The sequence below is a fragment of the Myzus persicae genome, unplaced genomic scaffold (genome assembly GCF_001856785.1).
Source record: "Myzus persicae strain clone G006 unplaced genomic scaffold, MPER_G0061.0, whole genome shotgun sequence".
Lineage (NCBI taxonomy): Eukaryota > Metazoa > Arthropoda > Insecta > Hemiptera > Aphididae > Myzus > Myzus persicae.
Genome location: NW_019100680.1, coordinates 407,389 through 418,624, shown reverse-complemented (window position 1 = coordinate 418,624; position 11,236 = coordinate 407,389).

Here is an 11,236-nt window from a genome sequence, read left to right as displayed (position 1 = left end):
TGGGTTTAGAAAATATAGGGGCTATGGGGATTTAAACTTTTTAGTTATTAATATTATTCTAACAAAATGTATAGTTTCTAAAATAGTTGTGGAAGTAAAATAAATGCTAAATACTATATAACTTCTATTTTATATCTTTGTAAGACCATTTCTAAGTAATATTATCCTAAGTATAAACATTGTAATGCTTATAATTCTGAAACTACTCATTCAAATTTTGAATTAGGTAGATACTATACAAGACCATGTTGGAAATGTTTCTTATTTAAAACAAAATTTTGTATCGCTACAGAAAACGTTTAAGTACTATAAATAATTTCAACAATTTAATAATATGGTTTTTAAATTCATTTAAAAATTCCTGAAATTAGAGGTTGGATAAATTCAATATTGAAGGAACAAATTGGGGCAAGCATGTTTGATGAATTATTCTGTATACTTTCAAGCTCTATTTCAGGCACCCCCCATATCAAATTTTGGGGCAATGTACCAAATTTTTTTGAAAACAAGACTTCTAATAAATGATATAACACAATATTCATTAGAAACAATACGGTTGTCTCATACACGATTTCTAGATTAACTGTATTACTATTTTACTGGATTAGCCAAGTTGACTGGTACTTCAAAAATTACAAATTAATTTCAACGGACTCCTAAAATTGCTGAGTCCATGTACTTGATTTTCAACCAACCATCCATAAAAAATTGAAGATAACTAAATAATACTAAAGAAATTTATTAACTTCTAGTTTTAATAAAATGTTGACCCATTTTGAATTTATCAAATTCAATAGTTTTTTATACTTTCAAACTTAAGGACAATTTCACCAGCACTAATCAACTTTGCAATTCTATATAGCTCTTATATTATTATTATTTTATAGCATACCAAATACCCAGGATCTATAGACCTAAAGTGCTTGAAGGCTGTAAAAAGTTTTGTTCCCCTATTAGGCTAGCCCCTTGTAAAGATATTTACACCAGGTTGGTCGGCACGGTCGGTTCTATGGAAATAAAACAATTTAAAAGTATAATGCGTTTGTTGATAATCTAAGGCCGTGCGACAAAACGTTTTGTTCAAGGATCAACGATTGTCAATGGAGTGTGATACTGGCTTTAATTTACTATTTAAGATTTCAAATATGTTGTAACATCGTGGTCATTGACAGAACATTATTGTCCCCAAATTCGTGGTTGTGCAGGCTGAAATCTACTGTGTTTACGCCTTAATCCGGGCCTCTAAATGCCAAACATGTCTTTTGTAATTTAGTACTACTTTTCCCTATGTGGATATGGGTGTGTCAAATTTGTTTGTGCCAAATTTTAGTGCACGCACTAGGCATTTAATTTACTAAAGAATAGAGTAATTTGCATCCTCAGTTTTCAAGAATACACTCAGAGTTTTTGATTTACGAACACTTACATTTTTCGTTAGAATATTGTTTACTGTTTAGGAATTCAAATTTCAGCATCATTGTTACCTAATATTCATAAGCGATGATAAATTCAATAACAATCATTTCATAGTATGGGTTTTATTTTTTTATTTTTAAGGCAGTGTAGAAACCATTAATTGTTGTAATAAATAAATTGTGTACTCTCTTGTTATTTTAATGAAAAAAACGTATAGAGATTGTTTTGAATAAATTCCTTAGCATTTTGAATTTTGTATTTAAAATTTCAAACTTCTTAGTATTTTGTATTTAAATAAAATTGTGATAACTTGATACAATTGAAAACACTAACAAATGATTATAACATTATGAATCGTTTTAACATTAGTCATATATTTAATGTATTAAATAGGTAGGTAGATAACTAATATAAATAATATAAATAAACTTGATATAATTTATTTTATATATTAGTATTGTCTACAATAAAATGTTACATTAATATCAAATTGCCTTTTTAAGATAAACAATTATAGTAAATAATACAAATTTAATTGTATTAGATGCTTAGCTGTAAAGTGTAAACCATGAACTATGACGGATATAATATTTTAGTCGTTGTGGTGTATGCTATAAATTTAACTAATATTAATTTTCTATTTCCTAAATGAATTAGTTATAAGTTATAACTATAAGGGTATTAAAATTGGTGTACCTTATAAATTCTATATATTGGAGTGTAGTTTATTATTATTAATACTAATTACTATATTATAATTATCACATACAACAAACACTGATAATTTATTTGAACAGAACAAAACAAAAAAATGTTATTACCATTTATTTCATTATTTGTATACCAACTATAATAATGCGAATAAATGTACCTATAATAGATTAGAATTTAATACAACGTATAAACGTATTATTCAATAATTATGTTGTATATTGTTATGTTGTTATTATATGGCGTACCGATAAAACTGCGTGTTTATCGTATAATTAAAGGACCGGCGTGTATACAAGTATATTTTATAACAATATAGTACATCGTTGGATGATAATAATAATAATAATAATAATGTTTCATCGCGATATTATTACGGGTGGGGCCGTGGGGGATGAGAAATAAAAATGAAATACCCGGTCTCGTTTATTAGTTTTATATTATAGAGGGCCGCGGCGGCGTGGCAGGTTGCTGCTGTAGCAACAGACGTTAAAATGTATTCCGCCTGGGCTTAATTTCATTTTGTTTATATAAAACTGCGATAATTACGACGCCGGAATGTTGTTTTTAATATTTGCATAGCCAATTACGGAGCGGGTTAATGATCCATCATCGGGCGGGAAACATTGTGCGCCCCGGTCGGTGTATTATATTGCGATACGTGGGGATGATAGGAGGCGGCAGAAGATACAAAATACAATTTTAATATTCATAAGGTGTGCGCGTGTGCGTGTGGGTGTGAGAGTGGGTGTGGGTGCGTATACATAGACATAAACATATTATTACGACGGCGTGATGGGGCGGAATCCCTTCGGGACAATGAGAGAGGAGAGCGCCGCCGCTCAGTTCTATACACAATTCACTCGTGTTCGGTTATATATTATATCCTGCAACGGTGGCCTTATGGTACGAGCGTAATAAACGCCCCGCTCAGTGTTGTGTGTGTGTGTGTGTGTGTGTGTGTGTGTGTGTGTGTGTAACGCGTAGTATTGTAAAAGGGGATCATCAAAAATAATATGATTATAACTGTTACACGGTTATGTGTATTATGTAGAGGGACTTAAATTGTAATATATACCTACCTATATATTTAAATACACACAGATCGTTGTATACGTGTATAATATTTAACGAAGATATGACACGGGATTTCGGGTTGCACGTGAATAATGTGTAATTAATAATAATGACGTAATCAAATATCGGTACCAGAAATAATAATTATTCTATTCGTTATCATCACTTATTATCACTTATCGACAGCGGAAAGAAAAAAACTTATATTTTCGGCAACAGTAATTAATACATTTTATAAATTTGTATTTAATTCTTCAATAGGTTTTTATCAATAAACACATTACATTATAATTGATTGATCTGTAGGTACCAATATAGTTGTAAATGAAAAAAGTTTTAAAGTTGAACACATATCAGGTATTTAAACTATACCGTTTTATTACTCTACTCAAACTTTCGTTTAAAAGTATAATATTTTAATTGTTTTTCTTTGTTATATAATTAAAAACATTCTGATAAAGTTAGTTATAAGTTTTTAACGGTTTAATTATATTAACTTTATTGTATTAAATACTTTATTGAAGTAAATTGTATAATAATCTAATTTACGACTTAATATAAAAATATAAAAATGGAAGTTTTGTGCTGTAGACTTGTAGAGGTAGTAACTGTTTTGAATGATTTCCAGTTATTGTTAAATTAATATTACTTATTAGCGTATGTTAAACGACGAATAAAACAATAAATTATATTATTATTAAATTTTTAGTTACCTACTATTCTTTTTCATCTATTTTCCTTAAATATAAAAATGAAAGATTTTCTGGATGGTATAACTAATATGTTTTAAGTTAATACGTAATCAAAATATAAATACAGTTATTATTAAATATCTACTTGGTAACAATGTTGGCTGGTTTGTATTTTAAAGTTCACTTTCGGTATTGTACTATATTACGGCGATAATAATATGAACTTATACAGTTACACATACGTATTATTCAGTAATAAATAATACTAACTAATAAGTAACACCAAATAACTTGTTTATCAATGATTAGTCATTTCAATAACTAAAAATTTATTTCGTGTTATTCGAACCAGAATACCAGATAGTACCTATAGGCTCAATGCAAAACTTTAAAGAGAGAATGAGACCCATCCGTTGACTGCATGTGCATGCCTTTGGGCATAGAACACTGATTAAATATAGGTACAAATAATAATCCTACTCATTGCTACATTATATGAATTGTTTTCAGTTTGTCTATCCATTGCCAATTCGAAATTGTAGTTTATAGGAATTTATTCATAATTTTTACTACCTATATTTTTTTATGGCTAACCTGCTGAAAACTACTGTAAACTACTGTTGATTCTTAATGTCCTTCTAAGTTTCAAATAATACCCTCCATAATGAGCTATCCATTCCAATAGTTAAAAACGTTTCCAGTCGAATATATCCAAACGATAACCGATATTTTTGATAAAAATTGATTATCGATGAGAATTTATTAGTGTTAATTTGTATTTTTGTGTCTTGTGGTATTCATAGCCGGGCACTGTTGCTGAATTTGGTCCAAAAAAGAGGAACTCCGGACAAAAAAGTTTGAAACCTATTCATTTTCAAAAAACTAGAACTTAGGTGATATCAGAAGATGTTTAAATTGTAAATGGTGTTATAACATTCCAAACAACTCAAATCAACTACTCGACGTGGTTCGGCGAAGTTCCATTAATAGATGATTTCTTCTCTCAAAACTTCAGACTACCTACTTATAACTTAACCTAATTTGCCCCATGTTTATTGAAAAAAAATTGTTTGAATATTGTGTTATAAATGTATAGTAAAAAAAAGTTTTTATGTCAATAGCCAATAATATATTAACTATCTCCATAATAATATACAGGCATACAGATAACAATAGTTTTATTTAGTAATCACTGCAGTATTTTGAACATGATTAAGTTACTGTATTTTGTTGAATAGTATGCAAAATTTAAATGCAAATATTTATATTTTTTATTTTTTTTGTAGAAAAAGGTTGTAGCAGCTCAAATGGGTTGCATTGTATTGAACAAACTAAATTAAGTGGGTACTACATTTTTTTGTTACACTCAGTGGCCAGAGACAAATTGTCTATAAACTGCTTGCCCTCCTTCCTACCATTCAATATATAAATCCCTGACTATGGTTTTATATTATTAAGCCTACATGATAATAATACCTTTAATATAATTAGATATAATATAATAAGATAATTAAATGGGTACATCATAATAATACATTTACACAATAATATTTTTTATTTAATTTTTATTTTTACACAACTCTGAGAGAGGGGAATTATTTTATGTTATATAAAAATAATATTTATATAATTAACTATAGGTACATTATATTTTTTGTTTGTTTGTTCTTTAACTCAAATTCGAATTTACTTTTTACTATTTATTATTATGTCCCAAATATCAATATTCAATTGTATTTAACTGACTTTTATTTCTATATATTATCTATTGAAGATTTGAATTTCAATATCTATATATTTTTTTTTGTGAAATATCGGCTGTAAAAATATATTATTCATAGGTATAATATTACTAGTCTATACTGAATGTAAAAGCGATGTCTGTTCAGTGATTCTGTTTTCTCATATATTATACTGTCAAATACTGCCGCCATAGGATATAATATAAAATACACAGTAGCTACAATGACACTGTATAAATATTTTCAATAAATCGATTAGTGAGCAGATGTACCGAAGTTAATAGCGTGTGGGACACCTACTCGCATTATAATTCGTATATTACAATGAGTTAATTGGTCTACCGTATTTTACATTTTATTAAACCAAAAATAATCATTGTTTGCAATGGTGTTACACAAACGTTTATATTGGGGTTGATTTCAACGACATATAACCGAAGCAATAAATACCATGAAAAGAACAATACACGCATGTCAGGGTATATGTATGTGTGTATGTGGGTGTATGAATGTATATAACATTATACACGCACACACACACACACACACACACACATCCAAGAACGTGTATATATATATAATATATTTATACGGTATCCCTATTGTCGTGATTGACCAATGGCCAGTAATTTGGCAGGCCAATATCTAGTGAAATCCAATTTAGTTGACAAACGATGGGGTAAACCACATATTGTGTAGTACAATTACTAGGAAATGTTCATTAATTCGGACAAAACGTCGTTCGTGTAATCTTTTTAGACATATTGGACATAAAAGTGAGATGTTGTGCATTGATAGGTTTAATGGTTATACATTATCTAAACCAGTAAGGTTTTCATATGTTAAAAGTAGTAAACGAACAGCACATGAAAAAGGGAATTTAATTAACCAATATTTACGATTACACTGTATATGTAGTAAGATTTATGTTATTTATTTTGTCAATACATGGTCGTATCGGAAAACCTGTTTTCCTATATACAGCGTAATAGTATAAAATATATTGTGGGAACGAAAACCATTTTACTGAATTATAAATAATAATAATTATTATTGTTGACAGTGATAATGAATACTTTTTATCTGGGCTAGATGGCTGTGCTTAAATTATATTAATATATATAAATTGCATTAAATCCAAATAATTCAAATATTTTATTGTAAGAATTATACATTTAATAATATAAAAAACTACCAAATGTTTAAATAAATATATTACATTACATTATATCATTATATCATTTACAGTGATGTGTTTTTTTCTGTCTATTGTTGGCTTTTAGAGTAGAAGAAATGTTACGATCTTAATTTTTGAAGGTAGTTTCTATATACTAATATTAGGATATTGGTATTTTGAGGAATCAAGTATAAAAAATTCTTAGTGCTTTTCAAATTAACAAGAACAAAATAAAATTAGGTCGAAAAATTAAAAGGACTAAATTAATTTTGTTTTTTATTGCAATTAAAAATGAATGGCCGTAGAGACTTTAATTTTAACTGTCTATTCATATTAGAATTTACAAAACATGATAAAATGTTCAACATTTTCTTGTATATTTTTGTTCTATTTTAAGATATGTTCAACTTTGTTTTGATACTGAGGGTATAGCTATGTGATTTTTTTACTTTCTGCCATCAATATCTGGGGTAGTTAAAATGCTCAGATTTTTGACATCAGCATCTTTTTTAATAGAAAAGTCAACCTAGTTATTGCATAGTAGTGGGAAATTCAAATTGAAAATTTGAGTAATTTTCGAAAACATCGGGAAAAACAAAAAAATATGACAGAAAAATGATGGAAAATTGGGAATTTTTGAAATAATCAGTTACATTTTTTGGCGTATCACAAAAACTAGACACTTGCAATTTACAACAAATATTTATATTACAATTTTCCTTGTTTATTAATGAAAGCTATAAAAATAAAAAATAAACCTTTTCCATTCATGGTTGTCATTACCATACACGGTGACTTGAAATGTTTACATAATAATATATTATTATAATTTTCAATACGCAATGACGTTTTCAAAATATTTGATTGTTTTTTAGATTTTACCTATTTATACACTAATTTACTGTAATTCGATAATAACTTAGATGTTAAAAACTTTAACATAATAATATGAAATAAATATACATAATGCACTTTTAGATATTATAATAATTAGTAAAATAGGTAATAAATGTGATGTCTTCGTCCAAAATTAATAGATACCTTATTTATAATAGTATAATAAATATTAAATTAAATTACTAATAGCAATTAATATTGTTTTCTAATAAATTGTACTTAGTTTTATCAGTTGAACTCAAATTCAAGACATCCATTAACGTTACCACTTACTCATTACCCAATGATAAGGTTTAGTAGGTACCTACACTTTAATACTTGTCATATTCCATAAAGCAGAGCGAGTTCCCTATTAATTGTTTAGTACTTTAATTGCCTTATTTGTCTTGGAAATATTATTTATCTCTACTAATCGACTATACTATATTTAGATTTTAGATACACCAGACGACGTTCTGTGTTCCTTTTGTAACATAAACTTAATATTATATTGATTTTCTCAGGTCCCATGCGGTATATAAAAGGGTTTTGAAACTGTTATTGTTCTTTTGTTTCTATTTATTTTGTAAACCAATAACCAACTTCCAAACTTATAGATAAGTGTATTTTATTTTAAAATGTATATGTATTTATTTGTATGTATTTAACCTAGAATACTTATTTTATTCTTAAATAGTTTTGTATTATAAATTATAATAGTTTTATTACTGTGAAATAATAGATCACAATATGTATAATGGTACTTAATCGTAGTATGACATCGTAATCAGCCAAATAATGTACTAATGAATTATGATGAATGATCGATAGGTACTAATGTTATTAATATACTTGATAGTAGTTAGGTAGATATTTAATTAATGGTAACAATATTATGAATACATTCAATATTAATGTATAACAACGTACCTAGTAACAGACTCTGTAATTCATACAATTTATATTAACCTAGCCTTACCTTACATAGATAACATACATGTTAAAAATAGATAATATGATCTACATATTATAGTAAATTTAGCGAATGACTTAATATAATCATGTGCTTTATGGACCACAGGGATAAACACTAAGATTACCCACTCACCCGATCATCCATATAAAAATATTTAATAGTATGTACACAATACATATAGCTTAACTTGAAAAATTGATATTACATTATTAATTATAATTTGAAAATTATTTTAGCTTAAATTATTATTAAAATTAATCATAACAATTGGGACTCAACAAAGTTTTAGGATACATTTGATTAATATTAAAATCTAAGTCAAAAGTTAAAGGGATATTTCCCTTAAAAAAAGTTGCCTCGTGATGCCACTGAATTAAGCCCTGTTACTTAGGTAGTTAGGTACTTAGGTAGGTGTAAATTTTAATGTATGATTAATGTTCATGTATCGACATGTCTTTATACAAGCTACTTGATACGAAGTTATATTATTTATAAGTGTTTAACATATTCTAGTACTTCTTAAATATTTCATTAATTGCGGGTAACTATTCAAACCTATTCATATACTTCAGTGTATAATAATACAGCTATTCAAGTAGAGGTCATATACATGGGGCACGCAAGGATGCAGCTGCACGTTATAATCGCCAAAAAGGGCTATGAATTCAGGTTACAACTTTCAAAGGCCACCAGGCTATTGAATTGTGGAGTGATTGAGTAGTTCTTATTAATTAATAGATTTTAAATTATAAAGTAAAATATTTTATAAAAAATTAATCCATGGTTTTTCAAACAGCCTCACAAACCCTATAGTTATATTTTGTAATAATATTATTTTGTAGGAAAAAAGAGGTGCCGTTAGCTTCCTCTACAAATTATTTATGTGCAACTTTTATTACATACCATGTACCAAATGTATCTATTGTTTTAGACTTTAGTACAGATTGTTAATATCTTTATAAAAAAAAGATTTACACATGGAAGAGTAAAGCAAAAATGGAGGGTAAAAGCATCCCCCATGGATTTGAAAACTGATTAAGGTTTTTCCGACTATATGTAGATGATTCCTGGCTTCTTCTATGGTAGAGGTATAGCGCAGATATCAAACAATTTTTAGAAAATAAAAACCTAATGAATTTAATAACTTTGAACCAACTTGTATAATTCCATTCAATAGTATTTTTTACTTTTTTTAATATTGACCTAACTTTTGTGCATATCTTACACAAAGACTGGATTGAACGTTCTTACCTACAATTTACCAGAAGTGATCACATTTCATAATTGTATAATGTATATTCATATCGATCTAATAATAGGATCCACAAGGCCATATCTGGTGTTGGGGGGGGGGGGTCCTAACCACCCCCCCGTCCCCCCGACATTTTTTCGTGTTACATTATGTGGTAGTAAAATAACTATATATTAATATATTAAAACTAAAATAAAAAACATTGCACCTAATACTAAGTGGACTAAACTGACATCAATGATACTCGGTGGGTTGAAAACCACAACGGAACTCAAAGATTATAATAAAATTAGAATACATTTTTTTAGCTTAACTCCTCCTCCTCTTCCCCTCCCACAATTAATTTCTAGTTACGGCCTTGCCCTGCCAAGAAAGGTATAGTTTTCTTTACCCACCAGACCCTTTCTACAGAACTTCTTGAAGCTAAAATTACTTTTACTTAAAAGAACCAGAAATAACAAATTTCGAAATCACAGTTAAAAGATCCATTGACATAATCATTTAAATAGCGAACTTAACTTAACTTAAACATTTTATACTGAAATCGAAAATCCAATAAACTATTATGGATCAAGAAATAAAATAGTTATTAGTTACAAAGACCATGCTAACGTAAAAACAAAAACAAAACTTTGTACAACTAAAAATACTTAAATAAATGTACAAATACCTAATATAAGCATGCAAAATACTATTAAGAGGACGCCACACCCGGACATGTTATCTCCGCCTTACAAATGCGTAAAATACCACATTTACTCTCAGCAATTCAAATTTCATGGAGTTAGCTTAAAAATTAGAGGAATCGATATATCATGAAACTTGTTGGTACGAACTTTATCTGTGTTTTGTTGGAAGTTTTTTTACAATAATTAAGTTTTTAAGTGAATTATGAGTATTTTTAATTTACATTTATTATACAACCATACCTCACTTAAAAACTGAATTATCGTAAAAAAGCTTCCTATAAAACATAGATAATGTTTTTAAAAACAAGTTTCATAATAGGTCGATTCACTCTAATTTTTAAGCTAACGGCGTAAAACGTGAACTGCTGAGCGTAAATTTGGTATGTTACGCGTTTGTAGGACGGGGACCACACGTCATGCGGGTGTGGCGTCCTCTTAAAGAAAAATAGTTACCAACAGCCAAGTAGCTTAGAATAAAATACAATATTTAAAGCGTCTCAGAACTAGTCAGAAGTAATGAAAAACTTAATGTAATGGAAAAAAATTTAAAACAACTTGTCAATAGTCTTAAACATATTATATAGTATATCAAATAATAAGCTGCAGAGAGAATATGTCTAAAACTATA